This window comes from Schistocerca cancellata, chromosome 5 (genome assembly GCF_023864275.1).
Source record: "Schistocerca cancellata isolate TAMUIC-IGC-003103 chromosome 5, iqSchCanc2.1, whole genome shotgun sequence".
Taxonomy (NCBI): domain Eukaryota; kingdom Metazoa; phylum Arthropoda; class Insecta; order Orthoptera; family Acrididae; genus Schistocerca; species Schistocerca cancellata.
The window spans coordinates 421,455,844-421,474,714 of NC_064630.1; the positions used below are offsets into that span (position 1 = coordinate 421,455,844).

The 18,871-nt window shown below is 36.9% G+C and overlaps 1 protein-coding gene across 2 annotated transcripts in view; it reads right to left on the minus strand.

Moving 5' to 3' along the window:
* The window catches only part of LOC126187911 (syntaxin-12-like), an 86,851-nt gene extending 69,366 nt beyond the window's left edge, over positions 1-17,485 (minus strand). For both annotated transcript variants that reach the window (XM_049929266.1, XM_049929267.1), the window contains exon 1: positions 17,415-17,485. The gene's annotated coding sequence lies outside the window, so the exon portion shown is untranslated. The remainder of the gene's footprint in view (positions 1-17,414) is intronic.
* Positions 17,486-18,871: the final 1,386 nt, after the last annotated feature.

Consider the following 18,871-nt stretch of genomic DNA (forward strand, 5'->3'; position numbering starts at 1 on the left):
ATAAGTAGTAATACCTATGAGGTCTAACAAGAAATGTCATTAAGAGATTTTTGTCTGTTAAAACACAACTTTGAACTGTATCCTTATGCTCAAAGACAATTTGGCTGCATTAGACAAGCCATTTACTGCTGAAATGTCTTTATGCTTTGTAGTAAATATGATGCATAAGGTCTGAAACAAACAAGATGAGACTGATTATGTAAAAAGTACTTATAAATTATGTTCAGTTAATGGCGATTGCCATCAAAGTAAAATCCATCTGTCTTCATACACATGTGCATTTGTCCTAGCCTTTCCAAGGCTATGACCTTAACTGACTTTGTTTGTAATTTCTGTGAGCCTACACAGGAGCTACATCATATTTGTTTCCTGGTCGAGTAAACTGCTCATACCCTGCAACTGTATTTCTCAGTTTTGATGAAACTTCCAATAGAGTAAAGACATACCACACCAAGAAGTCATTAAAAATGTAAGCAGTTTCATTTGTGTGTGTGTGTAAAGGTATGTATTCATAAATATTAAGTAACAGTTGGAATATCACTGAGCAGTGTGGTGCAGAGGTTAGCACACTGGACTTGCAATTGGGAGGATGACACGTCCAATCATCCTGATTTAGGTTTTCTGTGACTTCCCTAAATCGCTTCAGGCAACTGCCAGGATGGTCCCTTTGGAAGGACATGGCCAATTTCCTTCCCCATCCCTCCCTAATCCAATGGGACTGATGACCACTCTGTTTGGTTGCCTCCTCCCAAAGCAGCCAACCAACCCATGCACCTCAGTTGGAATATCAAAAATATTATGAAAAAGAAAGATTGCTATTCATTGTAAAGCTGACACACTGAGTTGCAGACAAGCACAACAACTAAACTATTTACATACTGAGCTTTGAAACAAAGTCTTCTTCAGAAAAGAGAGCAAAACAGCCATGCATTCACATAAGGAAACACACTTCACACGCATATGACTGCTATCTCTGGCACCTCTGGCCAGAGCACAAGTGACCAATATCTCTGGCCGCTCTGGCCAGAGCAGCTGTAGATAGTGGTTAGTGGTCATGTGTGTGTCAGGTGAACCACCTTGTGTGAATGTGTGCCTGTTTTCATCTCTTTTCTGAAGAAGGATTTTGTCAAAAGATCAGCATGTAACAGTCTTTTTGTTGTGCTTGTCTGCAACTCAATGTGTCATCTTTATGTTAAGTAGCAATCAACCTTTTTCACAATATTGTTGTTATTAAGTAAGAGTGATAGATAAAAAGTAGATGAATGGTGGAAAAGAAGTAGCAGCTTTAATGCCAATTTTTACTGCTAGGAATCATGTCAATAAGGTTATCATGGATTGTGGAGACTTAAGTGTGTGATTTTCTGCCAAATAGTAATGACACAGGGTTAACATCTGTCAATGGATTATTTTTCACTGTGAAATTCCCTACAAGAACTGAAGGATGTAGTGCAACAGCCAAACGTAGTTTGTTTTTTGATCCAGCAACCTTTAGCTATTTAGTTGTAAAACCAATAGTCAAAGGTTTACCCAATAACCATAGTCAAATGTCAACAATAATATATACTGCCTGAAAAAAATAATGAAGTATCCAAAATACATTGTTGATTGTCAATGTAATTTCATACACATACATACCACTGGCAGGTAAGCAAATCATTAGAGTTGTAATTCACTGTAACATGTAGAATAGCCACCAGAGTGTTTTAGGGTTGTTCATGTTTAATGTTATTACAAGGGGTGGTAGACTATATAAGGGGGTGTGAACAGCATCAGTTGAGTGATCACTCTGAAGGTTAGACAGATGCCTCGTACTCATGTGAGACTGTGTTTTCAGCATCTGACGGTATCTAAAAGGGGCCTCATTGTGGGTTTCCATTTGGCCAAATGGTAAAGTCATGTAATATCAAGATTTGTGGGTCATTCAGCTGTGGCAGTGGCCTGATGTTGGTCTGCATGGAAATCTAAGGGCAGGAATACTCACCATCAAGGTTCCAGCTGACTACATAAGACCATCACAATGGAGGATTGCTATCTTGTGTACCAAGCATACATAACCCCTTCATGTCTGTGCCTGTCATCTGCCAACAAGTAGTGAACACCCTGCAACATTCATCGACATCCTGCACAATTGGTCTGAGACTAACAGCATCCAGACTAGGGAATTACTGCCCCATGTGCAGGCTGCCATTAAAACCACAACACAAACAGCTGCATTTGGAGTAATGCCATGACCAGGAAGCATGGACTGTTGATGAATGGCGTCACATCATCATATTCAGTGATGAATTGTGGTTTTGCACTTCTTGAATGACAATTGTCAGTGAGTATGGAAGTGGCCTGGAAAGAGGTCCCATTTTTCCAATGCTTTGTAGAAGGACAACAGTGTTACTCCTTGCATCACGGTGTGGGGAATCATCAAGAATGACTTCACAACACTGATAGTAGTAATTGAGGGAAATTTTATGAAACAATAATATTTCATGGGCACAACTGAGTTGGTGTTCAACAACAAAAGTAAGTGCATATAGAGTCCTATAACATGACATTATTTATAAAAGTGACTATTGCAGCATGAAGTAAGCTTTCTGGTTTTAATTCTGATGCTTGCATTTTATGTGCTTGTTTCAGATTGGCTATATCTCTGCTTGTTAACAGGATAATTATACAACACATTGACACCTACTGTATTTGAAAATGGCCAGTAAGGACAAAATTGGCCAATTGTGCAAGGTATAATAAAATGTATACCTGTGACAAATAGCCAAGGTGGAAAACTTCAAAATGTTCTTTAACAAAGTGCCTTGCATGAAGAAAATTATAATTCATTTATGTATGGACCCCATTCTAGCTTCTTAGCCAGTTTGGCACTATTGAATTTCAGACATTGTGTTTTGTTTAGTATATTAACATCTATGTATATCTAATATGTTACCAACAAGTAGTTTTTGTTTGTAACAGCATAAGGACAGTTATGCTAAGATTAAGCCTAATTCTCTTTGATGTGAACCATCTGTAGATCTGTTCAGTTATCCATGCTGTTCACAAATGATGGAGTTTGGATCCTTGTTTAATATGTTTGTGTCATCAGCAACATTATAGTTTTTGAAGATTGCTATAGAGCCACTGAAAAGTCAAGTATGGATATTAGGAACAGGAGCGGATTTCTGGTATGGTTAGCAACCCCAAGCAGAAGAGGTGCTTTGTGCTAGTGTAAAAGGTAACACAAATTAAGTAAAAAATCTGTGATTTCGCACTTTTATTTATATATAACCTGCTTCCAAAATTTTCTTTGTGCGAGATTGTATGTATTAGACAGGTCTGATTAAAAATGGTAGATTCTGATATTTAACCGTTCATGTCATTTTCATATAATCTTTAACTGACTATGTTAATAAGCTTAATCTGTGCTTTTTAGAAACTTCTGGCACCTATATCTTCATTTGAAAACAATCGTTTTCTCATTTCATCGTATATGTGACCAAACATACATTTTTGAGAATTTTAGGAGGTTACAAGTGTTTTGCACAACATATTTTATAGCAAATTGGTATCTGTGATTTACAGCCACTGCACCATATAACTGACATATTTAGTCTGTAACCTAAATAATTAAAATTTCAGGGAATTAGTAAATTTCACCCCACATTTTTATGTTATCATAATAGATATCTATTTTTGACTGTTAATTACATTATTTCTTAAAGAGAACTGGTAATAGTTGTAGTATATTGGATCCACAAATTAAAAGAAAATCAGAAAGCTTAGTTTACTGTTCTGTAAAATACTGTACAAGCCACAGTACAACCATGCAGTTTACGCTGTTCTAGGGCACCAGATGAATTAGTTACAAGGCACACTGCAGCCACACTGTGTACACTATGCAGGACACAGGATGAATTTGTTGCTGTTTATAAGTAGCTGGAAATTGTCCAGAATACTGTATAGTGATTGGAAGCTGCTACAAATTGGTGTGTTGGGAGATACTAAAGGCGCCTCATTTACTATCCTCTCCTGTGGATGCTGTCTCCTCTGCAGTAGGTACAGGATCCATCACAATTCATCCACTTGACTGCGAGTGGCATGTCGACGGTAGATCTGGGCACCCTGTACAAGAGCTACAGGGACCAGAGAGAAATCAGGGTGTTACACTCGTCTCCCTAACTTACAAGTTGTAATGGCTTCCTTAAAGTGAAATTGAACCAGGTGGGTTCACTACATTTCCATCTATACACATACTCTACAAACCACCATACAGTACATTGCAGAGAGTACCTACTACTACTACTAGTCATTTCCTTTCCTGTTCCACTTGCAAATGGAGTGAGCGAAAAATGACCTGTAAGAAATCTAGCAGCATGCCTTTGAATTGCTTCTATGCCTTCTAATCTGATCTGATGGGGATCCCACACACTTAAGCAGTACTCAAGAATGGATCACACTAGTATTTTGTGTGCTGTCTCCTTTATAGCTGAGCTACACTTTCCTAAAATTCTCCCAATAAACTAAAGTTAACCATTTACCTTCCCTGCTACCTCATTCCCTTTGCTGTAGCCGTGCCATATAATGCCTAGATATTTAATCAATGTGACTATCTCAGGTAGGACACTGCTATAGCTATACTTGAACATTACTGAATTGTTTTTCCTACTCATCCACTTTAACTTAGATTTTTTACATTTCTAATAAGCTGCTAATCATCACACTAATTAGAAATTTTGTTTAAGTCTTTCTGCATCCTTCTACAGTCACTCATCTCCATAACCTACAAGTTGTAGTGGCTTCCTGACCATACATCACAGCATCATCAGCAAACAGCTACAAACTGATGCTCACTCTGTCTATCAGATCATTTATGTATATAGAAAATGAGTGGTCCTATCACACTACCCTGGGGGAACTCCTGACAATACCCTTGTCTGTGATGAATGCTCTCCATCAAGGACAACATACTGGGTTCTACTACTTAAGAAGACTTCAAACCACTCACATATCTGGAAACACATTCTGTGTATTCATACCTTAGTTAACAGTCTGTAGTTGGGCACAGTGTCAAACACTTTCCAGAAATTTAGGAATATGGACTCTGCCTGTTTCCCTCCATTTATGGTTCATACAATGTCATGTGAGAAAAGAGCAAGCTGAGTTTCATATGAGTTATCCTTTCTGGATACATGCTATTTTGTGGACAGAAGCTTTTCTGTCTCAAGGAGGTTTATTATATTCAAACTGGTAATATGTTCAAGAATTCTGCAGCAAACCGATGTTAAGGACATTGTTCTAAGTTAAGTAGGGGAGCCAATGCTGCAGTGTACTCTCTATAAAACTCAACTGGTACTCCATCGAAACCTGGTGACATTTGTTTTCAATTCTTTCAGTTTTCAGAAAATATATTCAAAAAATACTTCACAAAACTGTCTGTCTGTACCACCTGCAACGAATCTCTAGATATCCCGAAATATACAAGTACTCCCTAAATTAAAGTTGCCTCCAACTAATATTGCATGGTCTGGATATTTCCACACTAATGAGCATAGACTTTCTTTGAATGACTCTGCTACTCTTATGATGGAATCAGACAGCCAATAAAACATCCAATAATTAACTTTAATTCACTAAGGCCTGTACTCACGTCCAGATGACTTTACAGTCAGGCTCTGTTTCAACCTCAATAGACACAATGTTTTTGTCAGTAGCAATGAATACTCCCTCTCCTATGGCACCCAATCAGCTCTTTTGGTAAATGTTCCATGCCTCTGTAAATATTTCAGAGCTTTCTACTTCATGTTTCAGTCAGTTCTCAGTTCTGAGAATAATCTGAATATGACAACTTTCCTGGAGGGCAGGCAATGTATTCAACAATTTACTGTTAAAGTTTTGACAGTAAAAGTGTATATACCTTGTAATTGATCTGATGTCACTCTCTGCATATTGACTGGTAAGCATTCAGCAGAGGACATCAAACTACCATCTATTAAAAAAAAAAAAAAATGATGTGCACTCCACAGGTACTCTGCTACCCGAGTGACTGCTCCCTTTGCGTAGTGCACCCATGGCCCCACACGGGGAGTCCAACAATTCTCCATCCCATCTCCAGAGATCTGCAGCCAAGAGCATCACACAATTGATGGAGCCTTTGTTTGAGATCCTCCACTTGGCTCCAAACCAAAGGACCCTGATCAATTATAGGAACAATGCTGAAAACTTTGAGCTCTGCCTGACCTGATGCTTGAGGCCAGCAGTCACTTCTGCCAGCTGCCCCTACATACTCAGGTTGGCCCCAGAACCCAGGCAACAGATGTAACTGCTGCTGATGTGAGCCACATCGTGCAGACCACTACACACTGCATGTCAGACAGCCACAGACAGGACTTCCCCTGCATCTCAGGTGAGGCCCTCCGGCACACGTGCCAAGTGCATAATGGATTCCTTTCCAGTCCTGGACATTATTTTCGTAAGGGCCTCTACAATGTGCCTAAAATTTTAGCTCCTGATAAGCTTTAAGACTCTACCCCCCCCCCCCCTCCCCCCCAGGCGCCTGCTTGAACCCTGCACGGAAGCTGCGACCATCTTTCCACTCACGCGGTGAATTGGTAAGACCAGGCAGCCAGTTTCCACATTGGCTTTCCACCTAGAGTGATACATATGCTTTACAACCTGCCACTCTCCCTGAGGTGAGCATGGGTTCCCCACAATGGGCACACTGCAATATATGGCAAAACAAGCAACACCTGAGGTGTTCCTTTTGACACACTGACACACCAGGTGCTCCCCCACCCCTATACACACAAAGGCAGCAACCTGTAGATGGCTTACTGTGTCTTCAACTGCTCATGAACTGCAGCCAGCTCCTTCTGCATCAGCACACTGCATCTGCATGACCTCCCCCCCCCCCCCCCCCCTCCATCCATCCTACCACTACTAACTTAAAAATTAAACTTTTGAAACAAACAGAGAAAACTTAATATGTGACTTGTTACTCTCCTGCTGACTGACAGCTGTGATCAGTGATCACTTGCCTTTCAAAATGAAAAAGAATTGTACTACAGAGTGTACAAATATACACTACATTGTCACTAAAATGCAAAAATTCCCTTGAAAACACACAACAAATTTAAGAATTAAATTATGAAAACAAGCAGAAAAAGCTAAACAAGTGACTTGCTACTGTCCTGCTGCATCATCAACAGAGGCTGGTAACTGTTAGGAAATGTGCTGTGTTAATGGAAGGTGAATGCATGTGTTGGGAGTCTTATTAAGCATCAGCAGCTCAGACACATGGTGAATAATGGAACCCCTTAGAGAAAAGGTAGCAAGGGATGTGATGGAGTACATGTGCACTTGTTCTGCATCCCTGGTGGCCTCATTCAACATGATGAAGAGGTTATTCTCGCAGCCATTGAGGAAACAGAATGTAACCAGCTGAAGATTGTGGCACACATCAGAACAAATGATGCCTATGGGCTCTGAGATCATAATTAGATCATTCCAGCAACTGGTAGAGAAGGCTGATGTGACCAACCTTGCTCATGGAGTTTCAACGAAGCTCACAGATTGCAGCATTGTCACCTGGCTCTGAATTGAGTGGAAAGCTTCAACAAGAGCCCTCAAAAGATTCTGTGAGACTTGCACCATAGGTCTGGGAACTGTAAGGTTCACCCAAATGTGTCATGTGTGAACTACACATCAGAGGCTGCTAACCAGATAACTGACTGTGTGTGAGTTGCAGCACACAAGGTCCTTTTTTTTTAGATTGGGTGACTCTCCATACAGTCCAGATTACAATATATGTAGGAGATCCAGAAGTATCTATGTAAGATCCAAAGAAATGCTCCATCCCTTCTCCAGCATAGAGTAATGAAATCCTAGTGATTAACTACTGAAGCATTCACAACAAAGCACCATAATTTGAAGTACTCCCACAAAGCAGTGGCATGCACATAATTCTAGGTATAGAGAGCTGGTTAAAACCTGAAACTGAAAGAAGTGAGATTTTTGGAGAAAATTTAAGTGTTTATCAATACGATAGGCAAATGGAAAACAGAGGAGGTGTATTTATCGTAGTAAACTTCTACGAACCACCATGATCACCTCCACACATAACCAAAAACCTACGAGGAAACCTTAGATGCTAATACATAACTTCTTCCGTCTCAATGTAGTCATCAGAGGAGACTTAAATCATCGAATAATCAGTTGGTGGTGGATGTGACAAGACATTTTTTGGAACACTACTCGATACCTTCTCTGAAAACTACCTAGAATAGATAATTTGGACCCCCATTTGTGATGAAAATATGTTGGATTTATTAGCAAAAATTGATCTTATCTCTTTGAGGACGTCCACCTTTGAACTGGTATTAATGGTCATGAGGCAATTGCAGTAACAGTGATTGATGCAGTACAAAGAATAATTAAAACAAGTAGAAAGATCTATAGCTTTTGTAAACTAGATTATGAGGCATTATTGTAATAGCTTAGTGAGTAATTTCAAGCTTTTAGCTCTGGGCAGGAGCATGTAGAACAATTGTGGCTCAAGTTGAAAAGAATAGTTGAGCATCCACTGGATAGCTATGTAATAGAGGAGTTGATGATGGGAGTAATCCTCTGTGTATACAGTCATTGTAAAAAAACTTCTAAAGAAATAGAAACTACTGTATGATAGGTGTAGAACAAAGCTTAGAGCTATGATTTGAGAGATGCTGAAGGAAACTTATTTAGCAATTAAGAGGGAATGCATGAAGTCTTAAGTGACTGCTGCAGGATATTATTATTGAAAGATGTCACACCAAACATTAAGCAACTCTGATCATATGCAATGACTTTAGTGACACCAAAGTTAGTGTACAGACACTCATGGATAAGACAGGAATTGAACAAGCAGCTTTCTTACTCATTTACTCAATTAAAAATAGATCATGTGGAGATTTCCCAGGAAATTTTGAACTGTGTCCAAGAGAACCCAAATTTTCTTCGCAATGTGATTACTGGTGATAAATTGTGGTGTTTGGAGTACGACACGGAGACCAAACAGCAGAGTGCTGAGTGGCACACTGCCAATTCTCTGCAACTGTACAAAACCAAAATGAGCAAGTCAAGGGTCAAAACCACGCTCATCTGCTTTTCTGACTGTTGTGGTGGGGTTCACCAGGAGTTTGTGCCTCCTGGATCAACTGTGAATATTAAATTTTGCATGGAGAGGACCATGAAAAGCGTGTTCCAGAAGGCGTATGTGCAGTGGGAACTACGTTGTATGTGTTGTGTCGAATCACAAGAGTGCTACTTCAAGGAATACTAAGGTTTTGTACCAGTTAGTTCAATAAAAACATTAAATTAATTCAGTCCTATTACTTATTGATCACACCCTGTATGTTGTCTTGTTACTAATAGGATATCACTATTACAAAATGTCACACTTATTGAAATTCCACTCCAGATAGCATTCCTACCTTAGTTGCACAAAATGTGTGGAGCATTGCTGGTAGCTATGTATAGCCTATTACATTGAAAATAATATTTCTACACTATATGGATAGTTTTTAACAATTGTATCAGTTATACCCAAATGAACTAAAAAACTTATATGTTTCTGTTCCATCCCATGAAAATGACACATTGTACACCAAAGCATTTGACAGCTTTATGTGGTAAACACATGAGGGATACAGTCCCCAACAATACTATATACAGACTGTTTCCTTTTACAAGAATTATTACAAATTTGCTATAGTGGAGACACTTCTGGAAGTTGATGTATTACTTTTTAATACAGTGTTGCTCACTTACACATAATGTAATGAAAACTGCCTCAGTCTAATATAGTTAACATTTCATCAGTCAGAAAAGTAAATGTACTTATTAAAATACTATTTTCATGCAAAATGATGGCTGATATGTTTGCTGTATCTAGGGACCTGAAGATAATGAATTGTATCACCAAAACTAATGCATACAGCTGAAGGTATTGCCATTATTGCTCTTAAACATAGCAGTTGCTGTCCCAATACCTATCAGAAGAACTAATCAGATTCACTCATAACGTAGCTTGTAGTGCAAAATTCCACATGAAAGAAACACTGACATTCCTCATCCTGATTTCCATTCCCAACAATTCTGCAGTGTTTGCCATATTTAATCATTCTGACAGGGAAAATTTGTATAAATTATAAAGCTAATTATAACTGACTGATGAACAACAAATATTAGTTTTATGAGATTGTGAACTCACAGCAATGATAGAAGTATGCGCTGTTAATAGTATTATATCTTTTATTTTGAGATGCTGGAGCTGGCGGTCATGTGTGCGTGAGGTATGCTTGCTTGTGTGTGTGAATGGTGCATGTGTCTCTTTTGCTGATGGGCTGTGGATGAGTGTCTTTTAATTGTGCCTGTCTTCAGCTTGATGTATCATCTTTATATTTCTGACTGGGTAACACATGTAAAATTTAGGTACAAATATATAATGTTATCATAGCTGCAGTGATATAGTGAAACGGCTGTAACTTTTAAATTGTATACAGCGTCATCTCAGTGATAACTTAGTGGATATCAAGAACATTTCAGCAGTAATGATGATTATGTGTTGTTCATGAACTTGATGTAAGCCTCTCTGTTGCACACCACTTCAGCAATTTGCATGTCCCTGACTTAACTCCAGTAATTGTGTCATGGAAAGTTTAATGTGATACCTGAAACACATGTATTTCCTTGTGAATGTTCACATCTTTGAGTAGTGAAGGCTCGGTTAAAGGTAGACTGGAATATTCTACAGTCCAACCAGAGGTAAATCACACGATATTTCAGTTTCCAGGCATGCCCTTCACTGATAGACCACTAGGCCTGATGCCAATTCAGTAACAGAACTATGTAGTGCGAACAATATTGACACCACACCATAGCATGTGCTCCTGGATATGGTTACCAAATAATTCCTGGACATGCCATATTGTCCTATACTACAAAATTATTTTAGAAGTCAATCAAGTACATGTAGTCACATCTGGCAGACAGGCACCCTTCACCAGTTTAATTGTAAATTGATTCAGCTGAACTTAAACCAAAAGTCTTCTGGCAATATGCGAATGATACTTTTGTAGTGTGGCCTCACAGCAAAAAGAATATCAATTTTATGATGGAGGTGAAGAAAGGTGGCTGTCTGCCATTTCTGGATGTCTTGGTCAGACAGAAAGTGGATGGATCACTGGGGCATTCCATATACTGTAAGTCTACACATACAGACATTTATCTGCAGGTATCTAGCTGCCACCACCCATCAAAAACTATGTTTGTCCAAACATTGTTTCATTGGGCCTTGCTCAGGAGCTGGAAAACATACAATCAGTGTTCAAAGATAATGGATATTCTTCACATCAGATAAGCACAGCTTTAAGGAAGAAGAAACATGAGCAGCCATGTAATCAAGAGGAGAAGGAGCTGTTCAACTGCAGGGTGTTCCTCCCATTCATCAGCAATATTGCAACAAAATTAGGCAGAATATTAAGAAAATATCAAGTGAAAGTAATCTTCTACCCACCTACAAAGACGTGTGCTCTTCTCTGTTTGGCAAAGGATGATCTAGCATTGTGGAAGGCTGGAATCTACAGAATATATTTCCAGTGAGGCAAAGCCTACATTTGTCAGACAACATGCACAGTGTGTGAAATATGCATTAAACATGATTGTCACCTTCTGCAGCCCAGTAAGTCAGCCACAGCCGAGACTTGTATCGCCACAGAACATACCATGGATTACTCTGCCACAAAAATCTTAGCCTTGAAGAGATCCTTAAGGAATTGGTGGAAATAATTTTAATGGAAGACCTTATTAATCATGATGGCAGCTTTCAACTGGATAAGGCATGGGATCCAGTGATACCTTTAATTTCTTCAGAAAGAAAACTTTTTATGACCTATGACACATCTAGTGACTTAATTTGATTCATTTTGACATCTGAGTTTTAACTCTGCAAATATACCTTCTGACAGAAAGCATGCATGTAGTATCTCTTTACACATGCACCTGCCGTATTCAAAGAGGGCGTTTAACTCAGAAGAGATCGCTCAGGTAGTGGCTGTCTTTGTGTATGCGTCTTCACGCAAATTTTTTATATAAAGGTTGTGATGTGAACTAGCAATCTCCAGGGAAAACACTCACCTGAAGATGGTTGTAAGCAGAAATATCATGGCAAGAAAGCAGCATTATCTGGCTGCAATTCCAAACTTCACATGGAATAGGAATGATGTTGTTACTATTCTAGAAAACTGGCCATTTCCCAACTTCAAGATAACTCAAATTACATAGAAGATAGAGCCCTAAGTCATTTGCACAAACTGCCATTTGATGCTGCTGAACATTAACAACTAATATTTACTGGAGGGGATGTAAAAGAAAAATGCCTGTTAGCTAAAGGGAAAACTGCTAAACAGTGTTTAGGAAATTGTCTGCCTAATACCATTAAAACAAGCGAAAATTCTTTTTTGATGCACTGGAATACAAACGACTTAAATTTGAAATCTTCCAGCACCTCATGACTTACAAATTGTACTCTTAGAAAGTAAAAACATAAAAATCATTTGTTTAAATGAACATTGGTGTAGCTCGAATACAATAAATATTTTAAATAAAATTGAAAACTTCAATGTTACAAGCAGCTATTGCAGGGAGAAAAAATTTTCATGGAGATTGCTGCATACTCCTGGATTCTTCTATAAGCTATAAATTGAATACAGATTCTAATTGTTTAGATTAAGATTGTATATGTGAAATCTGTTGTGTAGAGCTTAATGACCTTAATATGTTAGTCATCTCAGTTTATAGAATTCCAGAAAGGGCATTAGTCACACCGTTCCTTTTTTAATATAAACACTGTTTTAATATAAACACTGCAAATGTCAATAAAGAATCAACAAAATTTATTGATTCAATTAAAAGGACTGGTTTTAAACTAAATTTTTCAGTGTTCACCAGAAAAAATATTCACTCAGGAACATGCATTGATAACATTCAAACAAATAACTACTTTGATAATGTACATACATTCTGTCTAGACTTGGGACTTTCTGATCTCTCAGCCTTGTTTGTCTCACTGCCAGCCACTGATAAACACAATGTCAGAAAAACTTATATCAAAAGAAGTTTCAATAAAACAAATATTGAAATATTTTATGAGAAACTAATTGAAATTAAGTGGTCTCTCAGGGATGGGGATTCGACAAATAAAAACTTTAGTACATTCTTAAACATTTTTCTTGACGTATTTATTGAAACTTTCCCACCAAGATCACATTGCAATAAAGCATCAAGTAAGATAAGATGGATCTCACCAGGAATAAAAATTTCCAGTGAGAGGAAAAGGAAGCTACACAATCAGCTGAAGTACAACGAAGATCCTGAGTTTGTAAAAATATCTTATGGACTATAAAACTTTTTTAAAAAAAGTTGTGAAAGCTTTGAAACAAATGACAAATAATAAATTCATTCTAGGGCAAAATAAATAAATAAATAAATAAAACAAGGGCAGTATGGTCTGTAGTTAAGTCTGAACTAGGTGTCAAAAATCACAAACAAGACATTTCAAAAAACAATCTCAAGGAAAAAATCTTTTGTTAGTCCCAGCTCAAATATCTGAGTGCTTTAATGAGTACTTCATAAATGTAGCAAAATCTGATTTATATGTAGCAGATTATGAGAAGAAAGTAAATAGTTTTGGGCTGAAAGGCAATACTAGTGAATATCTTAAAAAATTCAACACAGTCTCAACAAAATTTGTTGAAAATGCCATACTCTCCTTAAAATACAAAGACTAAGCAGGTTTGGACGCATTCCCTCCAAAGTAATTAAAAAAAGTTTACAACATAATATCTCATCCTCTCTCTCTCTCATAATAAAGAAGTCACTTGAGGAAGGTTATTTCCTTGATCTCTTGAAGTATGCAGAAGTAAAACCATTCTTTAAAAAAGGTTCAAAAGATGGTATGGGAAATTATTGCCCCATTTTATACTCCCAGTCATTTCAAAAATATTTGAAAAAATTTCTGCCTTACAGATACAAAGCTTCATTACATAGTATATCATTTCAAATAAGGCAAAAACTCAGTAGATGCAATAAATGAGTTTACTGAAAAAATTACTTCATCATTAGATAGAAAAGCTAAAGTTGCAGGAATATTCTGTGATCTCACAAACACATTCGACTCTGTAAACCATGCCATTCTAATTTTCAAACTCAGCAGGTATGGAATAAGGGATATTGCTTTGAAATGGCTTGAATCATATCTCATCAAGAGGTAACAAAGAGTAATAAACACATCAAATGGAGCAGATTACTTTTCAGAGTGGAAAACTGTGTCACAAGTTGTTCCTCAAGGCTCAATCCCTGGACCAATTTTATTACTGTTCTATGCAAATGAATTGCCTCTCATTTACCCTTGTTTGCAGAATATACTTCTGCCCTAATTGAAAATAAAAATTCTGACAATATACCACAGAGTATCATGAATACATTAAGTAACTTGGAAACATGGTTCAATCTAAACCTACATGATGGGTTTTAAAACCAAACAATCAAAAACTGAAGAAATCTGTATTACTTACAATAATCAAAAAATGGAATAACTTGAGCAGTCACATTCCTAGGCATATACACAGTCAGAAATTTGAGTTGGAATTCTCATATAGAATATCTAGCAAGTAAATTAAACAGCCTTGCAATTATTATGGAAATTTTAGCCAGTTCCACTCATAAGGACACCAGAAAAATAGCATACTATAGCTACTTTGAATCTGTTATCAGATATCACATAATTCTTTGGGGAAACTTGGGAAATGTTACACGAATTTTAAAGTTGCAAAAAAGAATCATTTGTAAAATGTGCACCGTACAACCGAGGGCATCATGTCGACCATTATTTAAAGACATAGAAATATTAACTGCTCCCTCTTTGATGTGATTCTTTTCCTACACAGCAGCAGTAGTGGATACATATGCACCCCCCCCCCCCCCCCTTACAGGGCTTCCCGCGCCACAGCCGCCCCCACCAGTTGGCCTGCCGCACGCTAGTGATTTGTTTCTTTCGTCAGTTGACTCAACTGAATCGAGTTACCGACTAGTTGTTTTTTCCTATTTAGCACACGCATCTGCGTCATCGTGTTTTATATGTTTCTGTCTGGCACATAGGGATCGACTTAATGGCTTAGCTCTGTTGAATACTCACCCTGACACTGATTGGCCTATTGATGATGTAATTAACCAATTCGCCAGGAAGAATAGGCTCATAGAATTCATCATTTAAGGAAGAGAACCACAATTGTAACTTTGGTAGATCATAAGATGGCATTGTCTTGTATAAGTGTGTAATCAGTTTAAATAAAACTTTCTAAACATTTGCATGTGACCTTTTTTTTATTACAGTAAAAGTAAAGGTAGCTCAAGATACCATTAGTGCCCTCTCCTTGGGGTTTTTCTGTATCTGCCACTGCACAGCAGAGTTGATCTATTTAAAGGAAAAAAGAAAAGAAACATTTTGAACACTTGTACAACACAAGACATAAAGAAAACTTTATGCTCACCTCACATCACTTCACACTGTGTGCTCAGACTCCTCAGTATATAGCCACAATAAAAGCATGTGACACACAATAAAAGCATGTGACATAATGAATTTGAAGATAAATATTTTAAAAAGCAAGTTACATAATTTTCTAAATGAATGATGTTTCTACCCTGTGGAAGATTTCATGAAGGATGAAGTGATACTTTGAGCTGGATCCCTAAAGTAGAATAAAAGTTTATGATAGTAACAGTGGATGTAAATACTGTAAGATTGACAGATTGTAAACAAGTAAATTCTTCACAAAGTAACATTGTTAAGTGTGACAAAATTTCAAATAAGTGAATTGTAACCTTGACATGTCTCCTGTACATCAGACCCACATTCTGAAATTCTGTATGTTATGAGATGAATAAAACACATTTCATAATACAATTGACTGAATGAATTGATTGATTTTTTTATTGGTCAAGTTTTATCACACAACCCAAATTGTACAATTGATATTGGATAGGTCAAAGAAAAGTTCAATAACACATAGTATTAGCAAATAGTAAGCAAGTTAAAATTAGTTATCTATTCTTACTATTTAATTTGTGACACTAACTTATGAGGCTGTAAATTCAGTAACCAGAAACTATCTGACTCAAAGAAGGCAATGAGTGGGGCAATATTTTGATATTTGTCATCTCAATGCTTCATTCATTTATTCATTGGGTTGTTTAGACCTCATCAAAAAACAAAACCCTCAGTGATGTGGAACAAGTTAAGGTACACATTAATTAAAGGAAAGCAGATCTTAGAAACTCAATTTGTATTCTCTATCAGCATTAACCTAGCATTGTTATGGTTCCTCCTTATGCCAACTAAATTTAAGCAAGTAAATTAGAAAGCAGTGCAAAAAGCTGCTGCCTTCTGAGTTGTACTACATAGCTGCTGTTCATTTCCTATTGGTACCTAAATATGTACTCAATTACAATGGTATTTTTAAAAGAGAATAGTTGCCTACATCTACAAATATAGAGCCATGTTCACAATGCATCACTATTTGTCATGCAGCTTTACAATGAATGCTTCTATTTGCCATGTAGCTAACATGACTTTTCAATCCATGAATCAAGGTATTCAGGTAATCAGTAGAAAGAGTGGCTAATGCTGTAAGGTTTCAATTTTCTTTTGAATTGGTACAGATTACCATTGTCTTGCTTCATATTAGATGGGAGCTCACTGAACACTTTAACTCCAGACTACATAACCTCACTCTAAATCCTAGAAAAAGTGACAAAGTCTAAACAAAAAAAAATATGATTTGTTGTTCTTTAAAAAATAGTGAAGCAACATAACAGTTATTGTGTTAAATTGTGGTTTCTGAAAAATATTGGAAAGCCGTAAATCAATGTCTCCTCAAAATAATGTAACACATGATAATCTTTTTTTCTGTTTCTTGTATTGTAATTGTATAGCTCACAATTCAGCAAAATTAGTTTTATCCTCAGCAGCAGACACTATTTAGAAGTAAATATATTTGGAACTGATGGTTGTACACACTGTTATTTCCAGTCTAATGTTTTCCATTTTGCATTATTTACTATTGATATCACTGGCAAATAATTAACAAATATGCTATTGCCTTAACTACTTTCTTATGTAATTTGCTTCCAAGGATTTTACCTACTGATCTTCACTAGAACAAACCATAAGCTTTACTCACAAAAATGTATAACAAAAAACAGTGGTGGAAAACTGAAGAGAATTATACTACAGCTTCTTACTGGGGAATCACTACTATTCAAAATGTTGTTCTCATTTTATTACAGTTCATTACAATTATCTTATCTTAATGAACAAATTATAAATGAATTATGTTTACCCACTGCTCCCTTTGTGTGCACTTGCTCAAATTCTGAAAATGATACTGTGTCATGTTTCATGATATAGTCCTATTCACACCTTAAGAAAGAGATAAGACACATTACATAAGATATAGCCTTCTAAAGTATAATCAGATAAGCCACCTGAGTCAAAATACTCAGCTGCTTGTAAACATTGGTCTCAGTCATGCTTAAGTTACTGTTTCATTCACTCACTAAATATGTATATATGTTTTCATTTAATAGTAACATATTACAGTTTGAGTGATATATTGCGTGTATGAGCCCATAATACAAGAATGCAAAGTGAATGAAAAGAAAATTAATGTTCAGTACATTACACACAAAACTTGCAGTTTTTCTGTACAAAACATTTAGAAATGTTAATGCTAAAAATGCATAAAATGTTCCAAAATTGTATTAATTATGCCATGACTGCTGTTGGGATGCAAGTGCCTCCTGAAAATAAAATATGTAGAACATTTGCAATTTTAATGGAACTACACTATGTAAGAAGGTCCCCAGGAGCCTTGTTTAGCAGTGTTCTAAGAATTGCATTGGAATTTATTTGTGAAAACACAAAAGAATTTCACACAAATTCATTGGTCCAGGATTTGAAGCCAGTTTAGCTGAAGCAGGGGTCCTGTTCTGATCACTATGTTACGTCAGTGAGAATAATTATAATAGGGGAGGGCAAGGTATAGTGTAACATGGAGCACACTGCAAAATTTGGATTTCTGCAAGGCTATGAACATGATAATTTATATCGTGTTCATAGCCTTGCATTTAACCTATTTACAAGATTTGCCCAGTCTACTCTGGAAGTTATTAAAACTCATCTTTGGGGTGTAGGAAAAAAAAAATGTGTTTTGAGGTACGTGAAGTAAATTTTTATCATAAAATAACATTCCCTTTATTGTTTAAAGTCATGAAACATTGCTGTAATTCTTGATATTATGACCCTAGTCAACGGTCATGAATCATCCTACATTGCAAACAATTCGTAATATTATGGACTTTTTTGAAACTTAATGAATTGTATAAACATTGTAACAGTTTAATGTGGTGTAGAGTGTAGGACTGTTACAGTGATTTTAGCAGTGAAACCCCTGTTCTAGGAGACAGTGACAATGATAAGTGTAAAACTGAGTCTGAGGGAGATCCTGCTAATATATCATCTGAGGAAGATCCACCATGACAGAATTTTGATGGTTTCTTTTAGAAGTCCCCCTAAAGCTAATGATGAATGAGCAACTGAAAAATAGAGAGTGGGATGTGAGTTGCATTGCAATAGATAACCCTGATAAAAAGTGTCTGAAGATCACACAAGACAGTGGAAAATGTAACAGGAAGAGAAAACTAAAACTAACAAGAGTAATCTATTTTCCTAAGAATCATACTTGCCTGGAACAGTGTACGCCAAAATGTATGATCCTTTAGATTACTCCAACAATAA